The 25,547-nt window shown below is 40.6% G+C and overlaps 1 long non-coding RNA gene across 2 annotated transcripts; it reads right to left on the bottom strand.

Moving 5' to 3' along the window:
* Window positions 1-329: 329 nt before the first annotated feature.
* LOC128531689 (uncharacterized) lies at window positions 330-24,598 on the bottom strand. 2 transcript variants are annotated; one of them, XR_008361213.1, is made up of 4 exons: window positions 24,514-24,598; window positions 24,369-24,438; window positions 575-621; window positions 330-466 (listed from the first exon to the last, which is right to left on the bottom strand). It is a non-coding gene; the product is annotated as an uncharacterized LOC128531689 (long non-coding RNA). The 2 variants fall into 2 exon arrangements; XR_008361212.1 differs by having other exon boundaries at window positions 24,405-24,438.
* Between the last annotated feature and the right edge of the window lie 949 nt (window positions 24,599-25,547).

Raw genomic sequence — 25,547 nt, 5'->3', positions numbered from 1 at the left:
AAACATTTTTAATGCATGAAGGTCAGCTGTTCTGGAACTGATTCTTGCAAGAACAGTATTGTGTCGAGTGCGTTTCCAAAACCCATCAAGCACCATGTTGAAACTGTCTCTCATGAAGACCTTCCCGGGAAAGCAAGACCAAAACGTTACCTCTGCTGCAGAGGAGACGTTCATTTGGATTCACCAGCCTCAGAAATCACCAATTAACAACCAGCACCTCAGATTAGAGCCGTTCTGAAGGTTTTACGGAGCAGAAGTAGCGGATACATCTCATTTTTTATTTTTAATTAGATTAATGCCTATTTTGGCAAAAATAAAATAAAGAACGATCAGGAACCACCATGGAATTAGAAGGTGTGTCCAAACTTTTGACTTGCAGTACAGTATACAGTAATCAGTTCTGTATACCCTTCATGTTATGAAACATCTGCTGGTGCGGGTCCTGTTACGGCTTCTGTTACAGCAGCTGTAAATAAAATAATTAGTTTAACAAAGTGAGAAAAAGTCAGTTGTAAAGGAACATTTCCGTATTAAATATTCACCATAATGAACATGCGACTATATTTAATATTACCTTAATTTGCCTTGCAGCCAGTCTGTCCAGAATTCAACAGCAGGGAGCTATTTAAGGCAGACCCAATTTAAGGCAGACAAATAGTAGTGTATATAATACATCAGTGTAAATACTGGAGTTGTGCAGATTATATGAGTATATGCAGTACCTACAGAATAGATAATGCTATAAGGTGGAAAAGGGGATATAAGTTCACTATTTATATAATCCACCCTTTCTATTCGGAGAAACCTCATTTCAGTAAAATTAGACTACATGAACTCTGTGCGTCATAATGGCTGTGAACAGAGACCGTGTTTAGCTTGCTGTTTCCCATTCGAGACCCCCTCACATACACACACACACACAGACACACACAGACACACACACACCCCTGCATGTGCGCCTGCACTGGACTGGCTGCCTCTGATGGGGCTCGTGGGGCCTGGCGCACTTCGGCTGCTGAGGAAATGAGCTTTGCCGTGGATATTTATCACCACCATCGCCGGCATGTGCTGCGAATCGGGAGGAGGAAAATCGGCTTGGCGTGGGATCTGTCATGGGAGGGCTCAACGTATAGAAGAGAAGTATTCGCCCGGCCGCTGTGATCAGCGCTGAAATTGGGACCTGATGTTGCTCTGTGGGAACCACGAGCGCTGGAAAGAGACTCCCATGCTGCATTGCAGGCGTTGTTTTAGTGTTTGAAAGAATCGCTCCAGAGCATTCGGTGGTGGGAGTAAACACCATGCCAAGCGTTAAAACACAATCAGAATTTTTTATTATTAGTTTTTTTAAAGCAAACCTCAGACTGTAATTCAGGCTGTAACACTAACAACAGGTTCAGATATAAATGCTTTGGTCTAATATGTGTTGTTATTACAATAAGAGCTTATATTCGTAAGTCAGTGTGCCAAAAGACATCATCCTGTGTACATCAGGAGCCGCACAACCGTGCTTGGGTTTCCCGAGCCCCATGAGCTTTCCCGAGCCCCATGAGCTTCACCCAATATGCTTTTTACTACGAGTCTCAAACCTACACGTAACATTGCGTTCATTTCAGAACAAACAGCGAACGTGAAGCTCTAAAGACCCCCGAAACTGTCGATAGCGAATTCTACTGGCAGGTTTTAAGGCGAATAAACAGAGCGTGTAAAAAGAAGTAATAACTTTTTGATACTACCTCGTACAGCAAAGGCACTGATAATCTACGATAAAGAATAAACATCATTTTAAAATGAGTGGCTTAAGAAAGAAAAATCATTAGAGGATTATGGAATTTAAACCTTTTTTTTGTTGGTCGATTCGATGAATTAATATTAATTATTTTTTTATTTAGAATCGATGAATATTATCGTAAGATTATTGAGACTTCGTCTTATTATTTGGAGTTTATGGGCGAAAAAAAAGATTAGCGCTTTGTACAGGATGTGAACAATAAACAACACAAGTTACAAAGTATTTTTGTACTTATTAGTTACTTTAAGTAGTTTTTAATTCTTTGAAGAAGAAATATAAGAAATATAGGTACTTGTGACAAATCAGACTTAAACGTAATATTACATACGTTAGGGCTAATGAATCGAATGATATAAAATAAAAAGAAGAAATTAAAATCAGATCAAATTAACAGTCTACCTATGATTCATAGCTTGAAAATCCTTCAAACGTCTACGAAGATTCTCAGACGTCCACGTTTTCGGATTCGTCTGAGACAACTGGACGGTCTTATGTCTTTTGAAAGCATTTTAAGGTGCTTCTTCAGTCTGAGAAAGGTTGCTCGGGTTACCTGTTCAGGTCCGATGAGAAAAAGCTCTAAAACATATACTTATACTTATCGCCTAACAAACGTATGCATACTTTTTTCCTTTCTTTTGCCTGTTTTCGGCTCTTTTGTGCATTTCAACTTGTGTAAAAGTTCGAATTCTTCTGCACGCCACTCCATCGCTCTTGTGGCTCTTTTTTTATTTTTGGTATTTTCCACAATAAATCCCTCCTCATTTCTGGTCCTCGTAATTCTGATTCCGTTCTCCATGACGAACTGATGTCGTCCCAAAGCGAACGAGAAAATATCGAAAAATTCACCCGGTTCCCCTGATAAACGTTAACCGCCTGTAATCAAGTGTGAACCACATCAGCGTTTCCAACGTCCCCACATCCTGATGGTCCTCTAAAGGGCTGCTGTGTGTGTATGGAATACAGGTGTTGTACAGTAGAGGAAGGACAGAATGGTCCTCGGTTGTCGCGTCAGTCTGGACGCAGGACGGCGGCACGGGAAACGAGGCAGAAAGCAGGATGCAAAAGTATTTATACCCCTTGAACTTTTCCACATTATGTCACGCTACAGTACAACTACAAACGTAATTGTATTTTATTAGGATTTTCTGTGATAGACAAATGGAGATGTGGTGCACCGATCGAGAATCTGTGGCAAGACTTTTTCAGACGCCTTACATCCAAGCAATCTGACCGAGCTTGGGTTAGATTGGTTGGCAGATTGGCTCCGCATTTCCCTTCCACTCTGTGTTGGTCTGTCACATAAAATCCCAATGAAAGACATTTACGTTTGTGGTTGTAGTGAAAAAGTTCAAGGGGTGTGAATACTTTTGCAATTGTATGTTGTTGGTTAGTGTCGTGGTAATTTGTAACTTTTGTAAAAAGTTTTGTCATTATTCTTATTTACCAAAAAAAATTATAATAAGAGCAGTAATCTAAGAACTTGTTGGACTTTATTCATTTTTTTTTTTTTTAAAGTTGTATGTTTTTTGTTTGCGACCTTGATGAGTCGGGATGTTTCGACTCTGAGCTGAGCATGTGTAAATATTATTCAAGTCTGATTGGCGTATTTATTTCCTCTCAATCCGTCTCGTCACGAGCTTTTTGAAGCACTTTAACACTTGAGTGAAGCGGTATCTAAAAGATACGGCCATAACACAGCAATGGTGCTGATTTTATTAAAAAAAAATTGATGTTATACATATGATACAGAAAATGTGTGTTGGAGCTACTCCTGATGTTTTTGCAACATGGAAGTGACCGATCTCGCTTCCCTAAAAATCTCAAGTTGCTAACTTCGACCGTTTTGGAGAGATGATTTTATGTGCGCCCCATTTTTCAGCGTTATAGTGTCTCGCTTCATCCAATAATTTTTTAAAATACAAATGATTCATATTTCTTTATGCGTATTGATTCTAAAATTAGTTTAAACATCTAGAAGCACATGACACGTAAAAAATGGTTGCTTTAAATTGTTTTTGCTTAAGCTTAAGAAGCAAAGCAATCTGTAGTGTCCGTAACCATGTCAAATTCATGTTGCAATATCTTAAGGATTTTGCATATTTGAATAATAATACACTTTTTCAGATTTATCAGTCTTTTCATGTGAAATCTAAATTGGCCACGTTTCATCTGAATGACAGTTAAGACCGTTGAAAGATTTGAATTTAAAAAAGTAACTGACTCTACAGACATAAAAGGGCGTGAAACTGTATTTAAAAAATTTGTTTCTTTTTATCTGATAAAAATATAAATGTAGCATATTTACAATTAACAAAGCATGGATCATGAGATAAGAAGCATTAAGTATTATGAAAATGGTGTTATATGATCCTATCTGAAAATTCACTTTCCAGCTACTATAGGTTATTTTTCGTGTATGCTAATGAATTCACCTGCAGCTAGAATGTGTGTGTGTGTGTGCGTGTGTGAATGTGTGTGTAGTGCAGCAGGCCGCGGGATTCCGCGACGATCGCCGAGGCGTCGAGGTGCGTCGGACCGTTGTGAAGTTTAAACACAGCTACACACCGAATCCAAACGTTTGTTTTGCAGAAGGCCGTATGGGACGAGGTTTATTTTCTTTCTCTGGTTGTTGAGCGAGCTTTCCTGCTAGGAAACAGAAGACGAGCTGCTCGCCTGGTTTTGGTTTGTTTATGAGTAATTAATCTTCTCCACCGAGTAAAAACTTATACCGTATAAGTAACTACACATATACTGTAAAGCTCATTCCATTGTTGACAACCCAGCAGGAAACACTGATGTGTCCAGCACGTGTTCGAGCTGACAGGATAACACCGAGGTCGATTGTTTCACTCCGGCGGGATCCCTGAAATAGTTTTTCTCTCCACGCGGACAAAGAAGAGGTCACTAGGTGGGCCTGTTGTCGTGATTACCTGGTTCCAGAGGAAGGGCATTTTCACCAGAGTCCTGGAAAAGCACTTTGTCCTGCCAAAGTATCGTGATTAGCACCCAACCCGTTCCTGTGTCGATGGTCAGGGCTCGCTGAAAAGCTCAGGAGCTATTCTTAACCACAGGATATTTCTGACGCAGAGAGAAGAAAGGATGCATGTTTACAGCGGCATCCAAGAAGCGTGCATCATCAAAGGTGCTTTTTCTATTTTTTTTTTTTAAAGTAAGGGTGATGAAACAGATACAATACGGTATAAATAGCTCCGAGCCGGGATAAACAGCCAAAGTTTTTTCTGAAACGAACCTTTAACCGCAGGTCCACCAGGAATCCTACGGTTTTGTTTTTTCCAGCGTGTGCCATCCACATCGGGCGGGTCCTATGCCAGGTGCGGCGCTGATGCCAAAACAAGCATACTAGTCACCGCTTCGGAGCACTGGTTTATCTTGGCCATTAGCTCCATAACAAAAGCTTATAATTATCCACAAACTGAGCTCCATTCCCCAATTGTTAGACAAATAATGCGTGGAAAAGTTCCAGCTTTCGCAACGTTTGGCTGGTGGCACATATGGACAGGAGCCTAAGACCTTGGGCTGCTCTGTGGGGGGAAACAATTTTAGTGACGCACTTGCAGGAGTTTCTAACCGGTCCAAGCTCTTCTAAGAAAAAAAAAAAAAAGACGGAACATATTACACAATCAATTACATTCTAAACCACTCTTTGTTGTTCTTTTTCTTTTTTTCTTTAATGAAATCGGGGTAGCCTATAAAAATTTCCCCTCTCTTATGTTTGCTTTTTCGTATGACTCAGCATTGTCCGTCCCGTGAGCTTTTCTTTATATATGTGCAGACATTATTTTTGGCCTTTTTTTTCCCTGCACTTTCCTCCTCCTTTTCTGGCTGGAACTGGACCAGCAAGGCCGGCAAGAAGCCTGGCACTCGCCCGCGATCCGCAGCCAGCTCGGGGCAGCTGGGATCTGGGGATGCTCCCTGCAGTTCTGGAGCTCTCTGGCCGTCCCCTCTTCTTCCCCTTCATTTGCTTCTTCTTTTAACCGTGAGCCAGATTCTCAGCACAATACAGCGCTGCAGAACACCCACGCATAGCCCACCCGACGCACATACACACTCATAATAACAACAACAAAAAAAAGGGCAGGCAGTTCTACCTAAATAGCGGCGGCGGCAGACGCTTCTCAGTTTCTGAACCTAGTTTGGCGTGGCAGCTTCAGAGCATGAGACTCAGTGCTACAGAGTAAATACAGAAGCAGAGAGGCTTCAGGTCTCGTGTTTTGCCATCTATCGCCATAGAAACAAGAAACATAGCCTATAGCAAGACGTCGGTTTACTCTGCAGCTGCAAATATATTCTTTCTCCAAGCGTCCTTCCAGATCATCGTCCTCGTTCATGTTTTCTCAGCTGGATTCTGTAGAGGTTTTCGGGCAGGTTCTTTTTTTTTTCTCTTTCTTTTAAACACTCGGAGGTGTCACATGAGTTTTGAACGTTTTCACCCAGGTAGAGCAGCGGAGCGCGATCGAGTGCCCCACCTAGTCACCCCCAAACGGGCCTCTCGTCATCCCCCCCATTAGCCAAGTCTGGCCTTCTCGGGAGCTAGGAAGTATTAAAAAAAAGGAAATTCCTTTCTAATGGTCCGTGCGAGCTACGATTCACAATTTGTTATTGTTTGAACCCTGGCTGTTCATTCTGTATTACATCAGTATTGTGACTATAATAAAAACCCATCCATCACAGTCTGGGGTGTTGGGATTTGCCGTTTTTTTTCTTTCCTGATGTGCGTCCGACCATCAAGATGAACGTTGTGAAGTTCTTCTGGCATTGGTCGCGCAACACCGCACCGCACCACACCACACCACACCACACCGCAACTTTCTTCACTCAAAGACTTGGAACGATTCAGACGGAGTGTGCGTCTGGTAAAGGCGTGTTTCTTGTGTTTGATGAAGACTTGGACCTTGTTCAGGTAAATAATTGCCTTTATTGTTCCCCTGCCGCTGTCGGTTATGGTGACAAGCTGTTTGCTAAGGCCCCTGTCTGTCTGCTGCACCCCACGCCATCAATGGCAGCATCAAATTCCCAACATTGTGCCAGGGCAGAGATGCCAAGTCTGTGCCCAGTTAGTGACGAGCCCAGGCCAGGGGCCGAGCATCTGTCGCACGGACACGCCTCGTTTCCCGCCTCGGTTGAAATAAAACCGGTTCAAAGAGCGCATTCCTCTCCTTATGGCTGAAAGCACTTGTGGCGTGAAAGCTGGTAGATTGTTTCGTTTTTATGGCTCTCTTTTATCTGATGAGAGTGTTTGCATGTGTAAGGCTGTTGTAGACTGCGGTTCGACTCTAGATTGAAGTTTCTGCCCAACAGGTTCAACAGGACTCCGTCTAGAGATCCTTATAATGAAAAAAATCAGACCAATAAAAATCAGAACCTCTTAATCAACATACAGTACACAGGATAATACAACAGTCACTTCTGATTTGCATTTATACTTGTGTGAGTTGTCTATAGGTGAAAGATCAAAGACTCAAAGCTACGCCAGTCTGTCCTAGCCTGTGGTCAGACCCATATCTCGTTTAGTGAGAAAAATGCCATATCTAAATGTCAAAGGTCATCATGTTACCTCGGCGAGCCTCCCAAAAATACACAAACGTGCCATGCGTTCAAACGAGAGGATGTTGAACATTACCAGGGAGCTCGGTGTTCTGTTTAGGACACGTGGAATTGTTTCATCCTAGACCAGCATCTTTTTTTTCTTACTGTTAAAGCGCTTGCTGGAGGGCCTCTTGGACAGCGCGCTCTGATGTGGAATGTAACCTAATAGCGCTTCTCCACCGAATCAAGCAGCTCGCCATGGTTATCCGTATTCTGCCCATGTGTGGGTGTGTGTCAGTGAGAGAGTGTGTGTGTATGTGTGTGGCTTTCCCATCACAGAACTTTACCTGCGACACTAAAAGGAGTTTCTAGTTTGAGACGAGAAGCTATGTTGCTATGTTTGTCTTAGTATGTACAGTATGTCCCCCACGTATGAACATTTCGAGTTACGAACTTTCGAAGATATGATCATGTGTTCGCACATGTTCAGTCGCAGAAGTTAGATTACATGCCCGGTGTACATTATCACGTGCGTGCAGCGTGCATACTTTGCAAGTGCAGTATGAGCCCAGGATGTCCGGAAGCGTAAGAGCGATGGCGATGAAACTGGTACCGCTAAGAAGCGCCAAGCTATAACAGTGGAGGCAAAAGTGAAAATAATTGAGCAAGGGTCTTTTAACACGAATCGTTTAACCATCAGGACGATTCTAAAGAACAAGGACAAGATCATGGGACATGTTAGTTTAATACTGTGTAGAGCCAGGTGTGTTAGTATCCTAGTACCTAGACAATGTTTGTTGAACTTATGAACAAAATGGATTTACAAACGAGTTCTCAGAATGGAACTTGTTCGTACGTTGGAGACTTACTGTGCTGTAACGTTACTGTATAAAAAGCAAATATTAAAACGTCATGTTTTTGATTTCTCACAAATATTCGCTTGTTGTTACCAGGTTAAAGTGATACCAATGCTATTTTCTTCCTTAATGCAACATAACTGAGTATTATCCATAAATGTACAGTACTGTGCAAAAGTCTTGGCACATGCAAATAAATGCTGTAGAGCAAGGAAGCCTTCAAAATATATATATATATATATATAAAGCCCAGTAAGTGTTAAATAATGAAACTAAGTCAGTGAAAACCCTTAGAGGACCCTGTAGTCTTGGGTACAATTTAAGCAATTTTCTAAGGAAATTAGCTACAAGGTTTTACTGAGCATCCTGCAGAACCACCCACAGAACAAACTTTGACTGTTACACCTGTGTGTTTTTGGCATGCAAAAGTAGTCACTTGTAGTGCAAGTGAATACTTAAGAATATTAATGTTTAAAGAAAATGTTTTGTCCTGATTCAACAATAAAGTCATAAAATAAAAGTTTGTACAAAAAAAACACAGAGTGCTCAAGGCTTTCGGAAGGTACTGTATGTGATCAACATAAAAAAGGGAAAGTTCAGAGCAGAAGTCATGTGAATTTTTCTCAATTCACGTGCACACGCAGTATAACTGCCCTCGCCGTCTTCCGGTGAAACAATGTTGGACAGCAGTGACCACGTTCAGTGGAAGGAAGTCGGTGATTTGCTTGAGGAACCGATTTAAGCAAAACTGGAAAGAACCTAGAGAAAATGAACAGTTGCTCAAGAAACAGTTGGTTAAGAAACCGACGTGTGCGTGCAGGAGGTTTTTTAGACCAGGTAAGGTGGCACTTTTAATGAAAACGTTGCAGGAGGACCTCAGGGATTAAAGTGTTGGACTACTGATCGGAAGGTCTCCAGCACCACCAGGTTGCCAATGTTGGGCCCTTGAGTAAGACCTTTAACCCTAAACTGCTCAGATGTGTAATGAGATAAAAAATATAAATCGCTCCGGATAATGCCGTAAAATGTTATTTATTATGTACGTAAGGCACAAAGAAAGGGAACAGGAAGCATTTCGTAGGATCTACCCCAAGAAACCATGAGACATGTCTTTAAAGAGAACCGGATCCAACCAGAGACACTGTATTTATCACAATGTCGGTGATTGTTTGACCAATCCATGGTCTTGCCCACCTTTTTGCCCCGCCCATACGTCCTGGCTTAGCGCACAAGGTACCTGGGTAAGCAGTGGTAAAAATAGCAACAACGTGGACTTCATCCGTGCTTCACTGCTTGGTGGAAAAAAACACTTTTAAGAGGTATTTAGAGAGAGAGAGAGAGAAAGGTGGACGATGAAGGGGGGAAAAAAGAAACAGGAAGTCCTCTCAGGAGGATACTGTGTCTGGTTTTCTCTTCTTCTGTCTGCATTCTTTACCAGAAACTTCTTTTGCATGATCTCTCTCTTGGCCAAACAAGCGTGGGAACTGACCCAGGCCATCCAGAGGAGCCTCGTCTGCAGCCTATAATGATGGAACCTCAATGACATCATACGCTTTAAGGCGCAGGGCTCTGGTAACCGTGCCGCGCGCTTCATCCAAATACCAGTGGCTAGGCGGAACACACACGCTGAGCTCGGCAATGGAAGTCAGATGCGATGGTCTTTCTTTCTCTCTTTCTTCTTTCCTTTCCTGCTTTTTTTTTTCCCTCCGCCCTTTATTCTCCTCGGTGCATAAGCGGGATGGAGAGAGGAAGGCCGAGGGGCCTCCGCGAAGGCGGCCTCGACTGTAAATGTCAGAAAACGAATGCAGGCCTTCATAACAAAGTGGAATCTGATATAATTCACCCCAGGCTAGCGCGTTTGATCTGCACCTACTTCAGTATGCTTGTCAGAGCCTTTAAAGTAAAACGCACGGCTCATGCGCCAGAGTCGGAGTTTATAATCTGACATCATGTGTATTGGAAAGTACTTTCATGTGTGTGTACATTCAGAAGCATTAGTAAAAAAATTTTAATCACATCCTGCGTTAACGCAAACAACTTTTTTTTTTTTTATGGAGGCGGGTAAGGTAACAACTTTGAGATATTTCTGGCTTAGACAAGGCAAAATCGCTAAATTCTCAATTCTGATTGCTCGGAAGGCTTTAAATGATTTTCAATAACAGCAGCTCTGACAGTAGTGGCAGGTTTGTACAGCTGCTGTAACGTAAGTGATACCAGGAACAAACCTGTTTCACTGATTTTGCACAATATTTAATGTAACGTAAAGTCGCTCTGGATAAGGGCCTCAATATAATACCGTCAATGTAACTTTAACTGTAGTGCTGTGAATCAGAGGTAGACTAATGATTTCATTTGATTAGATTTTTTGATTCACTAATTTACTAGCACTAATATGCTACTAAGCAGCTATATATCTTTCAGGCTGTAAAGTGTTAAAAACTACTAAAGGATCTCTTAAACGTTGAATAAACATCTCCTTCCAATCGTCTTTTCCACACTCCGGTCCAGTAGGTGGCAGTATCGAACGAAGTGATAATCTCAGGAAACAAAAAACGAAAATATTTTGCAAGTACTTTGCAGAAGATGCAAGCAGTTTTGTGTTCAAAGGAATCCGTTCAGACAAACAGGAAGGGAATCTGAATCACCAACTGAGCTGTTAATTCAGTTAAATATATCGACCAACAAAAGTTAATTTTAATTGCTTAATCCAATGATTCTAGAAGTTTGTGAAAATAAATGAACATTTGCAGTTGGAAGCAAATCAATTTGTTATATTCATTGAGGAAATGAGTTAACACATAATGTTGACAACAACATTTAAAAAAAATAATGTTGTTGATGATTTTTCCACTGCAGCGAACCCTTACGGTAGAATCCATACATAAATCAGAAATTTTAATGTTAAAATGACGTTTATGTAGTTTTGTTTGCTAGTGATTGGTGTTTATTTGTTTGTTGGTGTTTATTTTGTTTGGTTTTGTTTGATGATAATTGGTGTTGTCTGGTTTTGTTTGCTGCTGTTTGTATAATGTTTGTTTACTTCAGACTTATTTGCTGGTTTGTTTTGTTTAGTTCTGATATTTAGGTTGGTTTGCTGCTCATTGATAATATGTTGTTGTATTTTTATTGTGAGTGTTTAGTTTGTTTATGTTGAATTTATAGTTTTATTTGCCTCTGGCTAATAGCATGGTTCGGTTTGCATGATTGTTATTATTTGTTTAGATTTTATTTCATTCTGTTTTTGTTTGTGAAATTATAAGAGTTCATTAGGTTTGTTTTTGTTTGTGCCACTCTGTTTACTCATTTCTGTTCAGTAAGGTGATGTTTGTGGGGTCGTTGGTGTTTGTTTAGTTTGGATTTGTTTGTGACATTGTAAGTGTTTAGTTGTTTTGGTTTTGTTTGGATCGTTAAGGCCTTGTTCACACGGGCGTTAAGTTTTTGGATAAATGAACGTGCTCTGAACGTCCTAGACGTTTATGTTGCGTTTTGTAGTGGCGCTTGATTGACTTCTACACCGGCGTTCGTTTGTCTCTGTCTAACGTCAGCCTGCAGCCCCAACTGTAGTTTGTGTGTTAACCTGTGGGGGCAGTGTGTCGGGAACTGGATATGAAAGCCCGCCGCTACCGGGTTCACTCTCTGACTGCACAACGTCGGATTAAAGGAAGTTTTTTTTGTGGTTTAAAAAAAAACGAAAATTTTCCTATGTATAGCATGTCGGATCATGGGATATATCCGGTCCTCCGAAGCGTAAAATGAACGTGAAGAGAACGCACTAGAAGCGGTTTTCTTGCGTTCGTTGGGTTTTGAACGCTAAGAAAAAGCTGCATGCAACATTTTTTGGATGCCGTATAAACGCACAGCCGGACGAACGCACGTCACCAAAGCCCGTGTGAACACTCTCATTGACTCCTATGTGTATAAAACACTCTGCGCTTGATCCGCTCTCACCGGACGCTACAAACGCAAGAAAAACGCTCGATTTTAACGCCCGTGTGAACAAGGCTTAATAGTGTTCATGAGGTTTGTGTTTGTTTGCATTATTGTTAGTGTTTGTTACATACATGTTTGTTTGATTTGATGCTGCAAAATATTGCTTCAGTTTGGTTTTGTAATGTCATTTCAGTTCAGTACATACGTAGGTTTATTTACCGGTTCAATCCTGAGCTCAGCTCTTGGTTCTTATACTGACTGGTCTAAACTGCCCCAGGTGTGAATGAAAGTGTGAATTTTCTCGCCTTTCGGCCTGTATTTCCTATTCTGGCTTCAGATTCACCGCAGCCCTGACCAGGATGCTGAAAATGATTGGCACAATCCACGAACAACTATGTAGTGGTTATTTCGTTTCGTTTTGTTTCTGTCGTCGCTGTCCGGATCACAGAAGCGTTATAAATCCTCACGTTAACCCCAACCCAATTTTCGAGTTCAGTTTCGGAAACTTGAGCAACGGCTCCGGCATCTGCACTTTATACGACGGCAGCCATTCTAGCGGTCTTCCATACAGAGAGCTTTTGAAGTCCATGAGCTCTGTAATCGCTCGGTTACCGCTGCTACCGCTAGTTAGCGCACCAGGACACATGTGAATTTAACGGCGACTGTCCGAATGTTTTAACTTTTCAATGTTACTACAACAACCGTAGCTCTTTTTTTGTTGTTTGCTTTAATTTCTACACATAATTCTTCGTCCAGAAAGCAGGATTTTCAGAATTATTTGATAATTACAATAATTGTGAGCTTACTGTGTAATTTTTCTGTTAACTCAGTCACGGCTTCTGCTAGGCTTCGGCGCAGCGTTTTCACTTTTTGGTAGCGGATGCGTTTTAAATGGTAATTTAAATTACAGGTTGTTTGGCATTAGGACGAGAAAAATATGTGCACGTCAGGAGGACGGATCTGGTAACAAACTATATATTCATTCATTTCATTCACTATATATATTCATACAAACTTTTAACATCAAATCAGCAGCTGGTGTTTATAAACATAAAAAAAACATATGAAAAAAATATTGTGTTTTGTGACGATCTATCCAAACGTTAATGCTTTATTGTTATATCACTTGGTTCTCATCAGATACTTGAGATATTCTCAGAGACATGTAAAGTTTAAAGCCCCCCCCACCCCATTACACTATATTTAGGATTTATTTATAGTAAAATGTCTGTCTATCTACAATGATCTGGACGGTTATGCTTTTAAACAGCATCACATTAAACAAGTCAACCATGTCTATTAGCAGTATGAGGGTAAAAAAAGCTGTTAAATAAAAAAATGAATAAAAAAACAGACAGCTCTGCAGAGGAGAACTCTGGTTCATATTAAATCGGCGGGAAGGAGTCATAATTTTTTTTTTTCTGTAAGTTATTAGTAGTTTTACCATGCCAAGTTCAGCTTACAGTTTCTGCTCATAAAGGACTAGAGACAGCCAAATGAGTGTGGTTGATGTTGGAGCAGACCACCACTGACACCGTCCCTAATGCCTCATACACCTCCACGTCATCTTACACACATGCAGAGCGTCTCTTAAAACACTACACCATGGCACTAAATAAATCTGAATAAAATGCCAAATTAAATATCATAAAACTTCATATGACATATAAGAATAGATTAGAGTTAGACATGCATTCACTGTAAATGGACCATTTATGGGTTATAAATTGTTTTAGTTCCAGGGAAGGAGGCGTGGCCTCTGTGCTTTATTGACCGTGAAGGAGGCGTGGCCTTTGTGCATTAGTCCCAATAAAGTAGGTGTGTCCTTTGTGCTTTAGTCTTAATGAAGAAGGTGTGGCTTTGGTGCCTCAGTCCCAGTGAAGGAGGTGTGGCCTCTGTGTGCATGTTGGGCTGCGTTCCATTCTGAAGTGTACTTCACAGGGTGCTCCCTCCGTTTTCAGGGAATGTCGGTGAAGGAAATGTCCCTCGACAAAACTCCACCGTTTGTTACCATGGTAACATAAGCACCTCGGGTATACCTGTCGCTTTTGGCGTGAAAATGTCACACTACGGACATAAAATATTAAATATTTATTGAAACTGATACCATTATTAAACACTATTGAAACATGTATAACTTGTAAATTAATTATTGATTAACATTAAAGATGTGGAGAGATTTTTTTATATAATGTATAAAAAATATATAATACTAACGATGTCTTGATTAAATAAAAATTGTAATTATTGTGTCCTATTTATATCATGTCGTCTTCGATAATAATGATAATAAATATATATAAATTCTTTATCGAGCTCTATTTTTTTTCACGCTCCAGCGAGACGCAGTGACTTATGGGAAATATTTTGTTCCCTTTTCCCGGTGAAGTAAAGACCTGTTGTTCGCTCGTTCTCTCCACCGTTCACAGTTCCCTTCAAACTGAATTTTTTAGCCTCCATGCGGTTTGGAATAACACTTAACATGGCTGAACACCCTGTGTAGGGTACTTTGAAGGGTGCTTCAGGCCGTTTGGAACGCACCTTTGGTTTATTAAAAATTGTGGCCATGCCACAAAAGAAAAGTTCACAAAAAGCCATAAATGAAACTCTTTACAGTAAATGTACATTGCTAGCACTGTGTACTGTTCTCACTGTACTGTACTCACAGCCACTATGTCCTTCTGACCTCCTGAGGTTATTCCTTCCTTATGCCTGTGTAGCTCCACTTTAACAACACAACCACATGAATAAAACCTGTGCAACATAGTGATCTGAGCCAGCACTCTTCATAGGACTTTAATAAGGTCTCAGTTACCCCAGATCTACTCTCTCTCACACACACACACACACACACACACACACAGGCACATATGTGCGAGTAACTTGTACATGGCCACTTTACTAGTTAAATTAAAGTCGGATCACTATCAGGACCTTAGAGTGGACGTTTCTTTGTTGAGTGCGGATCCGTTTCCTCGGTCAATCTGGTGAAGTTGCCCTGCTGGGAGGCCTTCAGAGGCTGCTATTTATTTTCCTAGCTAGTTACTAATTGTACGGGCCTTTGGAGCCCATGTGCATGGAGGATGCATGGCAGTCATATGTGACCGTGGCCGCGGATATGGCTACCATTTGCTACCATTTACCGCACGGCCCCAGAATAGGAGGAACACATGTAGGGTACATAAGTGAACAACTGGGTCTAGACCTGAGTTCCAGCTATGAGGGTGATAAGGACAAACGCACTGAGTGAAGTGCTTTTATTTAGTTTTTTTATCTTTTGCCAGAAATCTTTGCTGAAATGCCTTGCCCGCATTTATTTTGTGACTTGTGTGTCCACCTACTCAGGACAAGCTTCTTGGAGATGTTCAGGAACGTCATAAAATGTCACATGTGTAATCTACTAAAGGTAAATGAATGTGACACGCCACACACACACACACACACACACGATTCAGAAGCATTTCACCAGTGCGGTATTGTGTTTTGTTGCACTGCTGGTAAAAGTAGAATTTCACATAGAAATAGGAAACAATCGCTGCAAATAGACATCGACAATATCACAATAATTAATCTGCACATTCATAACGTCAAAAACAGCTCCATGTAAGCAGTTACTGCTTTTGCCTCCAGTTTGTTCTAAATGATTCCAAAGCCCCTGAGAGGACAAGGAGCTGAAGAGGATCTTTGGGAACAGAAGTTGACCAGGAGAACAAAAATGGCCCAGGGCAAGGAAAGGAGTGTATTAACATGTCTGGGGGTCCAAAATTCCTACTGGCGCCACTGGTTGTACTTTTCCACATGTGTGTGATTTGAGGAGCATGACGTGTTCAGATTTCTACCATGTTACAGATGTAAATGAACAAATTAAGGAAAAAAAAAAAATTTGACCAGTAAATTGGAATTAAAAACCTCTAAATGTGATTTTTCTAATGTTTTTATTGATTTTAATATTTTAAAATTAAAATATGGGACATCTTTAGGACAATTTAATGATATAGCCTCTATGCACCAGCCTCTATTTTAAATTAATAAGAGCAAAAAAAAGGCAGCATTTAACATTATTGAGAAAGATACAGCTTTAACGTTGACTGCTACAAGCTCTGATACTGGAGACTCCTTACAAAAAAATATTCAATAAACTATAATCTCTTATTTGTGCCTAATGATTTAACCTTATTCAAAGCCATTCTTGACATAAGTGTATGATAGTGGTTTTTCGAGCCCTGTGAATGAACAAATGATGCAGTTGATTGGTTTTGAGTTCAGTTTAGTACACTTTCTAATTTTAAATTCTCTAAAATTGACTCATTTTGTGTGGGTATTGCTGCTTCTTCGGCATTTGAGTTCATGGGCAGCCACCTATTGAACTGAAGTGTAGTGCAGAAGATACATGAAGAAAAAAAAAGATTATCGTTTTGTATGAGACAAGGTATTTAAAAAATTAACAACCCAATCTTTTTAGTTATTAATTCTTTTAAACCTGTAGCTACACGGGACAAATCATAAATTAAATATTAGTTTTGAAATTATTTGGAAATCACAATGCCCCCAAAATCGAACAACACATTAAAACAATCGAACACTCTTCCTACGATCCACAGCTCTAGCGTGTATTAGTGAAATGTCATGTGCTTATCAAAAACAACATTAAGGTCAGCCTTTTCAGGAGCTCTATCTCTCTGAAGCTCCCTTCCTGGTACTAAATATAGTCCAGGTCAGGTGCTAAACATCATGTCATGCAACTGAACTCTACATTATACAAGGGAGACAGTGTGACTGGCTGTTTTTGTTCCTGTTTTTCATGTTTTTTGCTAAATTTGTGCTGGAGCTAGAGCTCACAAGCAGGGTGGAGTCCGTAGATGCAACAGAACTCTTCTTGTTTTTGATTGAAGTTGAGCCCTTTTACAAGTGTACAGCCTTCAACCCAACAACTATAGACTTCACCTCCAGCTGAAGATAGAGTGATCTCATCAAGCCATTCACTCTATGTGTGTCTCCGATGCCATGGTAGGCTATGGTAGGCATATTGAGTACCAATCTGTTCCAGGGTGGCAGTGCCCCAATACCCAATGTGAGTTCCATAAAGACATTGTGTGAAGGTTGGAGTGGAAGAACCTTTACAGAACTGAACACCCTTGGAGCCTCCTTGACATCCCAACATCAGCACCTGAACTCATTAATGCTCTTGTAGCTGAATGAGCACAAATCCACACGATTCAACAAGACTTCCCATAACAGAAGAATGGAGCTTTTTAAATGAAAAAAGGAATAAATCCAGAATATTATGTCCAGCATTTAAATACGGCTAGGATTATCAGGTATCCACATACTTTTGGCCATATAGTATATTTCTATAGTGCGTTTTACAGATAAAGCAATGAGGCCAGTGGGAAAGGCTTGACTGTACCTCTCCGGAACAGTACTATAATGATAAAGCCTGTTTGTGGCTCGTTCTTGTCATAAAGCAATATTAGCACTGTGTACGTGAACTTTGGATCTTCTCGTTGTGCTGTTCCAGGATTTCCTAGAGTACACAAAACTTTACCGGCCATAAAAATGTCCATTTCCTTGCTTTGTTTTTATAGATTTCCTTGACCAAGTTTTGCCATGCACCTGTTGACCCCAGTCTCGCACGCGCCCTTCTGCAGAAGGACAGCTCGGCCGAGCAGACGCACTATTGCTGGAACAGGAACGATTGGCGGTCCGGTGCCAGGGTTCCTGGCCACGCTGCTGAAGCAGGCATTTGGAGTGTGGCTGGCACGGGTGCCCTGTTTCTGCCTGCTTTCTAATTCAATTTTCATTTAATAAGTTTTCACCTCCTCCCTCTTTTGTTCCGTGTGTTGTCTCTCTCCCCTGTTACCCAGGTTCATGCAAATAGGCAGGGAAGTATGCGCTAGTTATCTTCGCTGCTGGAGACTCTGTGCCCTTGTTGCTTCATATAGCTCTGCTCTAGAGCACCAGCCATTGATAAGGCTAATGTCCCCGATAGCTACCGCGCTTTTAAGTCGCGCTCACAAAACAGACGGCTTGCTTTCATGTTGTTTTCCCAAGCCAAGGACAGACAGGCCTCCCCGCTGGACTCAACTGGCTAATCAGTAATCGCTAACTTGCTGAGCCCAGCAGTACCTCAGATGGGCAGATTCTCTCTCTCTCTCTCTTTGTCTTTATTGCTCTTTCTCTCTATCTCTGTGCATTTTGTTCTTATTCACTCTTTTACTTTCTATTACACCCCTTCCTTCATTGCAGAAATTCCTTTCTTCCACAAAGGCGGGTTTTTGAAAGTGTAAAACTGGCTAACACTATTGTAGCAAGCAATGTTCTTACTAAAAGGCACTGTACTTTCTTTTCTTGTCCTCCTCCTCTTTTTTTTTTTTTTACCGCTGCCACCTGCCTTGTCTCCCACCCATCATCCGTCCATGCCTCCCGCCCTCCCTCTCTCTCTTTTTTTTGTCTATCGCATCTCTTCTCTCTTTCTTCTGCGGCCACAGAGCAACTGTTCATGTGATGATGAGGAACAGCAGGGAGCAGTACAGACAGCAAAGGCTATCGCCCAGCAGACACATGGAGCTAAATTAAAACATTAGTACCACTTTATGACTTTATTTAAGGCGCGCCAAAGAAAATAGATTGCACGACTGTGATGCAACAAAAGGAGGACTCATCCGCTCTCGCCCGAGCCTTGCGCCCGCTCGCGTCTAGCCTTTCTTCTTCTCTGTATGAACCCTGTGAACTTTTGTCATTGTGTCAAGCTGAGCAGTGTGTCCAATCGGTGCATGGACCTGTACATCCAGTCTTACCAATGGCAGTCCAGGTGCATCATGGTTCAGTGTTTTCAGGAGAAGTTTTTGAAGACCTCCACCTGGCTTACTGTTTTGTATGCTCAGAATTTTGTCATAACTGAGAGGCAACTGTATTCAAATTCGTCTGGTGTCTTTCACTTAACCCATTATGATCAGGGAAAAGTTTCATGTACTAGTTTCACAAACCAGACCTCTAGCTTTCAGTATGTTTCATTAACAAAGGTAGCCGAGGACCGGCTAGTCATGTTCAGTGTGTTAAAGAGCAAATATATTTTGTAGCTAAGTTTGTATTCATTTCTCTACACCCTTTTTTACGTTTAGTGGTCCTACTTGCTGAAGAAAAGGCTGAACAGCAGTGTTGCTGTTTTTTTGCGTACTCATGCTGATCTATGTAACACAAAGTCCATGTGTCAAAAGTGTGTCACATCGCTGTGTGTGCATGTCTGACTGCTCTGTATATCTCTCCCTACTGATGTGGAGGCGCCGTGCACTGGAAACTGTGACCGACATGTGAAAGCTACACAGGGGTCATGGAGAAGGCTTGGAGCGCAGGTTGCTGTTTGTAGTGCATGCCAGGGGCAAAGTGCAAGTCAGCTCCTGAGCCGAGGACGAAACCAGAGTGGCTTCTTGATCTGAAGCGAACAATGACACAAAAGTCTTGCTTAACAAAGGCTGACAAACATCAGACCCTTAAATGGCTGACTTTTATTATTTAGATTTGTCTTTAAATTCACACATTTCAGTTAGATACATTATCAGGGTTGTGCTATGTTAGCTTTTCATTTCACAGAACAGGCTTACTGACTTAATTCTATCATGCTTCAACACTAAGACAATGATGATGATGTTCTAACTAAACCTGTAGGGAAAAGCCACCTAGTTTAATTCTTAACACTAGCCAGCTAGCTTAATTTTAAACACGAAACTAGCCACTTAACCTATTTCTAAATGCTAGACTAGCCAGCTAGCTTAATTGTAAACACTAGACAAGACACCTAACACAATTTTAAACACTAAAACTAGCCAGCTAGCTTAATTCTAAACACTAGATTAGCCAGCTATCTTACATTTAAACACTAGATTAGCTACCTAGCTTAATTTTAAACACTGGACTATACACCTAACATAATTTTAAACACTAAACTAGCCAGCTAGCTTAATTCTAAACACTAGCCAGCTAGCTTAATTCCAGACACTAGCCACCTATCTTAAATTTAAACATGAGACTAGCCACTTAACCTAATTCTAAACACTAGACTAGCCAGCTGGCTTCATTTTAAACACTAGACTAGACACCTAACATAATTTTAAACACTTAACTAGCCAGCTAGCTTAATTCTAAACACTAGACTAGCCACCTAGCTTAATTTTAAACATTAAACTAGACAGCTAACCTAATTTTACACAAATTCTGAACACAAGACTAGCTAATCAACCTAATTGTAAACACTATACTAGCCACACAAACTAATTGTAAAACACTTAACTAACCAGTTATCTTAATTCTAAAGACTAAACTAGCCGGCTTGCAATGCCAGTGCTAGTTTTTGAGTGTTGTGGTAGATTTTGATAGATTCACTTCCTCTTAAGCAAATCCAGGCTCATACTTGTCTGACAAATTCAAGTTATGTTTGCTAACAGTTAACATGCTGGCTAGCTGTATGGCATTTTACCTACACAAGCAACTTGAATGAACACTGTGGTAAAAGTCAAAATCTTTGTTTTGTAATTTTGATGGATAAATCTATTTACCAGCATTAAAGTAAATAATGTTTTAGTTGGGAAAATGTTGTAGCAATGTTGTAGCAATGTTGTAGCAATTGTTCCTGTCCCAAAGAAACCTCATCCTGCTTCCCTCAATGACTATCGCCCTGTAGCCCTCACTTCAGTAGTGATGAAGTGCTTTGAACGCCTGGTCAGAGACTTCATCATCTCTTCACTACCAGACACACTCGACCCACTACAGTTCGCTTATCGTCCAAACCGTTCCACGGACGATGCAATCTCTCATCTCCTCCATACATCTCTCACTCACCTGGACACTCGGAGGGGGAATTATGTGAAAATGCTCTTCATCGACTACAGTTCTGCATTTAATACCATAATTCCCTCCACACTTACCACCAAGCTGGAGCACCTGGGACTCAGCTCATCTATGTGTCAGTGGATCTCCAACTTCCTAACTGGCAGACCACAGGCAGTAAGGATGGGCGGACATGTCTCAGCCCCTCTCACTCTCAGCACTGGAGCCCCCCAGGGTTGTGTTCTGAGCCCCCTGCTGTACTCTCTGTACACCCACGACTGCGTGGCCACTACCAGCTCCACCACCATCATCAAGTTCGCTGACGACACTGTTGTGGTGGGCCTGATCACGAACAATGATGAGACGGCCTACCTGGAGGAGGTTGGAAATCTGGAGAACTGGTGCCAGAGGAACAATCTCCTCCTGAACGTCAGTAAGACAAAGGAGCTGATAGTGGACTTTAGTACAAAGCAGGTGAGGAACTACCAGACCCCCGTCATCAACAGGAGCCCAGTGGAGAGAGTGGACAGCTTCAGATACCTCGGTGTTCACATCACGCAGGACCTGGCATGGTCCTGTCACATCAACACCGTGGTAAAAAAGGCCCGGCAGCGTCTCTACCACCTCAGACGCTTGAGAGACTTTAGACTGCCCTCCAAGGTGCTCAGGAATTTCTACTCCTGCACCATCGAGAGCATCCTGACGGGAAATATCACGACCTGGTTCGGGAACAGCACCATGCAGGACAGACGAGCTCTACAGAGGGTGGTGCGATCAGCTGAGCGCATCACCCGCATCGAGCTCCCTGACCTGCACTCGATCTACAACAAGCGGTGCTTGACCAAGGCCAGGAAGATCGTGAAGGACCTCAGCCACCCCAATAACGGACTGTTTACTCTGTTGCGGTCTGGGAAGCGATTCCGCTCCTTGAAGGCCAACACAGAGAGACTGAGGAGGAGCTTCTTCCCGCAGGCGATAAGGTCTCTCAACCACAACCACACCACTATGCAGAACTACACAATATTTTCATAATTGGTCAAATCCATCAATCTTCTTACATCCATGAACACTATGGACAATTACACGCTCACCTTCCTTCATATATACACTACATGTCGTACGTTACATCCTGGACCATTGCACAAAGACACTTCAATAACTTTGCACACCTACCTTCACAACTACACTACATTTTACAGTTTTACGTTTACATCCTGGACCAGTGCACAAAGTCACTTTAATAACCTCTGCACTAAGACACTTTGTTCCATGCATATTTGCACACACCGTAAAGTATATTTCAATTTGCACAGTATATTTCTATTTTGTACATCCTATTTCTATTTTTATTTTTAGTTCTATTTTTTCATAGCACATTTCTATTTTTATTTTTAGTTCTATTTTTCCTAGTTTAATTTAATTTTGTAATTTAATTTCTATCGTATTTCTTTTATTCATATTTATTTCTTATTTGTAAAATTTAACTCTCTTTTAGAGTCAATGGCAGTCGTATAATACATTTCACTACATTTCGTACTGTGTATGTTTGTGTATGTGACAAATAAAATTTGAATTTGAATTTGAATTTGAATTTGAATTTAATTTGGCGACGTTTCAGAAGTTTGGACTTTTGGGCAATTTTTTGAAAGTTGAAATTGCTTTATATGAAATTATGGCCAACGTTGCTTACCTGTTGTTGGGAAAACGTTAAAGGAATAACCTTACTAAAATGTTGCAATTAGGATTACGATGTAATATTAAATAATAGTTTATTTTCGTTTCCCAACTGAAATACAGTACATACATGAAACGCTCTTACCACTGATATTAGGTCTTTTTTTAACCCTTTATTTATGCAATTAAGCTGATGTCTTGGACAGCAGTCTGGGTGGTGAGAGCTCTGGGTACTAACCGCTGGTCCACTGGGAAACTTGTCATTCATCTGTTGTTTTAAGTCATTCAATATTCCATAAATAATTCAGTCCCCGAGGTTGTATTTTGGGTCAAGGACGTCTCAACATAATAACAATTACATAACAAATTCACCCAAAAATAGTGTTTCTGCTAGTGTAACTGTCCAAAGGCAATAGTTGAGATAATGAGGAATTTTTACATTCGCACATGCGTATATTCATGGTAAGGATAGGAATCATCAGGGATCTCCTAATACGATATTATCACGATACCCAAGTGCTGATTTGATTTCTAGTGATTCTGTTTATAAAAGCCCGATTTGATGTAAAATATTTTTTATTTAGATATTGTTATAATCTTCTGTATAGTACATATAATAAAACTGTAAAAAAAAAAAAACTGTAAAAGTGGGTGTGTCTGTACATTGAAAATATTTATATAAAAAATTGACCTGAAAATCTTTTTTGTTCATCTCAAAATTCAACAGATGACGCTGTACATTTTTTAATACGCGTTTGTGTGCAATTGAAATCTATGTAATAAACGCGATCTCACACCTTCATTCCGTGCACTTCATGGTAACGAAATCTTTTTTGTTCATTCCAAAATTTAACAGATACCGTTGTGTATTTTTTAAAACGCACTTATGAGTGTGCAATTAAATTCCATGTGAACAAAGTCACGGGCACATCTAGTTCTAAATAAATGTAGGAGATAATTAGCTTGTTCCACACATGATGTGTTTTGCTGTGTAAATAGTTTAGAGTGTATTACCTGCAAGATTGTGGAGGTACTGCGACATTTGACTACTTCAAATGCAAACAAGTATAATTTTGACATTTAGTTTTTTAAAAATGTGTGTACATGAACTGCCACACAGAAGAATCTCGATATGTTGATGACCCATAGTGTACTAGTCTTCTTATGAGGCTAATGGTAGGATTTTTTTCCTGGGCATTAAGAAATACATCTTAAAACAATTGAGTTTTTTTTTTTACAGGAACGTAAACTTAGCTTTTTAACAATGATCACACTATGCATAGCCCCGTGATGCGGTGGTATTGCGTTAAAGGAAAAAATATCTGTGACACAATTACAGTACATTTTTTTTAAATCTAAGAATGACGCATTATCCTGTGATTTCTTTAATAAGTACATTTTGTACTTATGTTGTAGAATGTTGATGAAACAAGCTACTTCCTAAATTTATGTTGTAGCAGCTAGTAGTCATTGTAGTCATTTCATTTTTTCTTTGTTAAATACAAGCATGATTATTCATCTACCAATAGTTCATCTTAGATCATATGATGCAACATTTGGATCTTTCATAACCCACATCATATGCTCTGTAGCTTTGGTGTTTGCACGTAGAAACAAAGTGTAGGAACGATTGCATCAAAGACATTGTAGGTGTCAAGAAGTAAGTCGTGTCCCTTTGGCTTTTCCCTTATGAGATCAAAGCCTTCACTTGTATCAGTCACAGATTAACAAGTGAGAAAACCAAATACCTCTAAATATAGTGTGGAAAATGAATCTATTTTCACCTTGGCTTAGTTCACCCTCAGGTTTCATAGACACCTACAAAAAAAAAAAGTCAGATAGCTTCACTGTGAAATCAAGAGCAGCAACTTGAAAGCATCAGCCTGCCTTTACCTGGACTACCTGCAGCAGTTATTGTAAAACAGGATGTCAAGTGGGAACGGCCCAGGTGAATACCCGCTGTCGGCGTGTGAAAAGGGCGCTAAGGACAACTCATAGCGCTTCACTGCTGACCTCTGTTCATGCCCACATTCTGTATTAAGAGCCAGTGATAAGAAACACATTGTGCTTCCTCTCGGTTCTGGTCTTCTTTAACCAGCTGTCATGTCGAAGCCTCCGTCGGCTCGTCTGCTGATACGCGATGACCGACCATGTGTTCGGCGTGATGGGTTAATTAGGAAATGACTCGGGCATTAAGGAACGTGCTATCACGCTGTCTTCCCAGGACATCCCTTGTACAATATCCCACAGTGTGAGATGTCTGATAAGTCATGACATACAGTACATGAGTGCCTCGTATTTATGCTGCATTATTCCGCCTCCTTGTTCGGCTCTATTCATGACCACAGGCAGGTGAGCTCACTTTTGTGGTCACCTTTTCAGTTCAAGGTGCAAGGAATGAAGCAAGATGGAGTGGGAAGTTTTTCGGAAACATGATCACTTGGTTATTTTCTTGTGTGTGTATGACTGTTCTTGTGCCACCGCAATTGACAAGTGATACCATTTTAGTAGCATGATAATCCTCAACTTTCGCATTATTTAAACTTGAGAAGCTGGAAGGCTGATCTCCGTACGTTTATTTCTTGCGTCAGAAAACTTCCATAAATGTTCAATAAACACCTCCTTACAGAAAACTTCATCATATCATTAATAATATACATTGTTTTGCCGAAGAACACATTTTATATCGATCATGTGGAGCTTTCACTATATTAGTCCCTGTCTTAGTTCATAGTATAGAAATGATAATGTTTCAGAATGTAACCTTTTCACTATGATTATGCAAAATCTAAATACCCAAATATCCTAATTGGCTCTTACGTTTATTTAATGATACAGTAATATTTGTGTCACAGCTTCAGTGCTTCAGTTTTTTCTGTCTCTTATTAGACTGCAGGAAAGCCCCTTACAATGTTCACACTTTTGTC

This window comes from Clarias gariepinus, chromosome 10, assembly GCF_024256425.1.
Source record: "Clarias gariepinus isolate MV-2021 ecotype Netherlands chromosome 10, CGAR_prim_01v2, whole genome shotgun sequence".
NCBI lineage: Eukaryota > Metazoa > Chordata > Actinopteri > Siluriformes > Clariidae > Clarias > Clarias gariepinus.
Note: the sequence above shows the minus strand (reverse complement) of the source record. Positions and strands in the feature narration are given on the sequence as shown.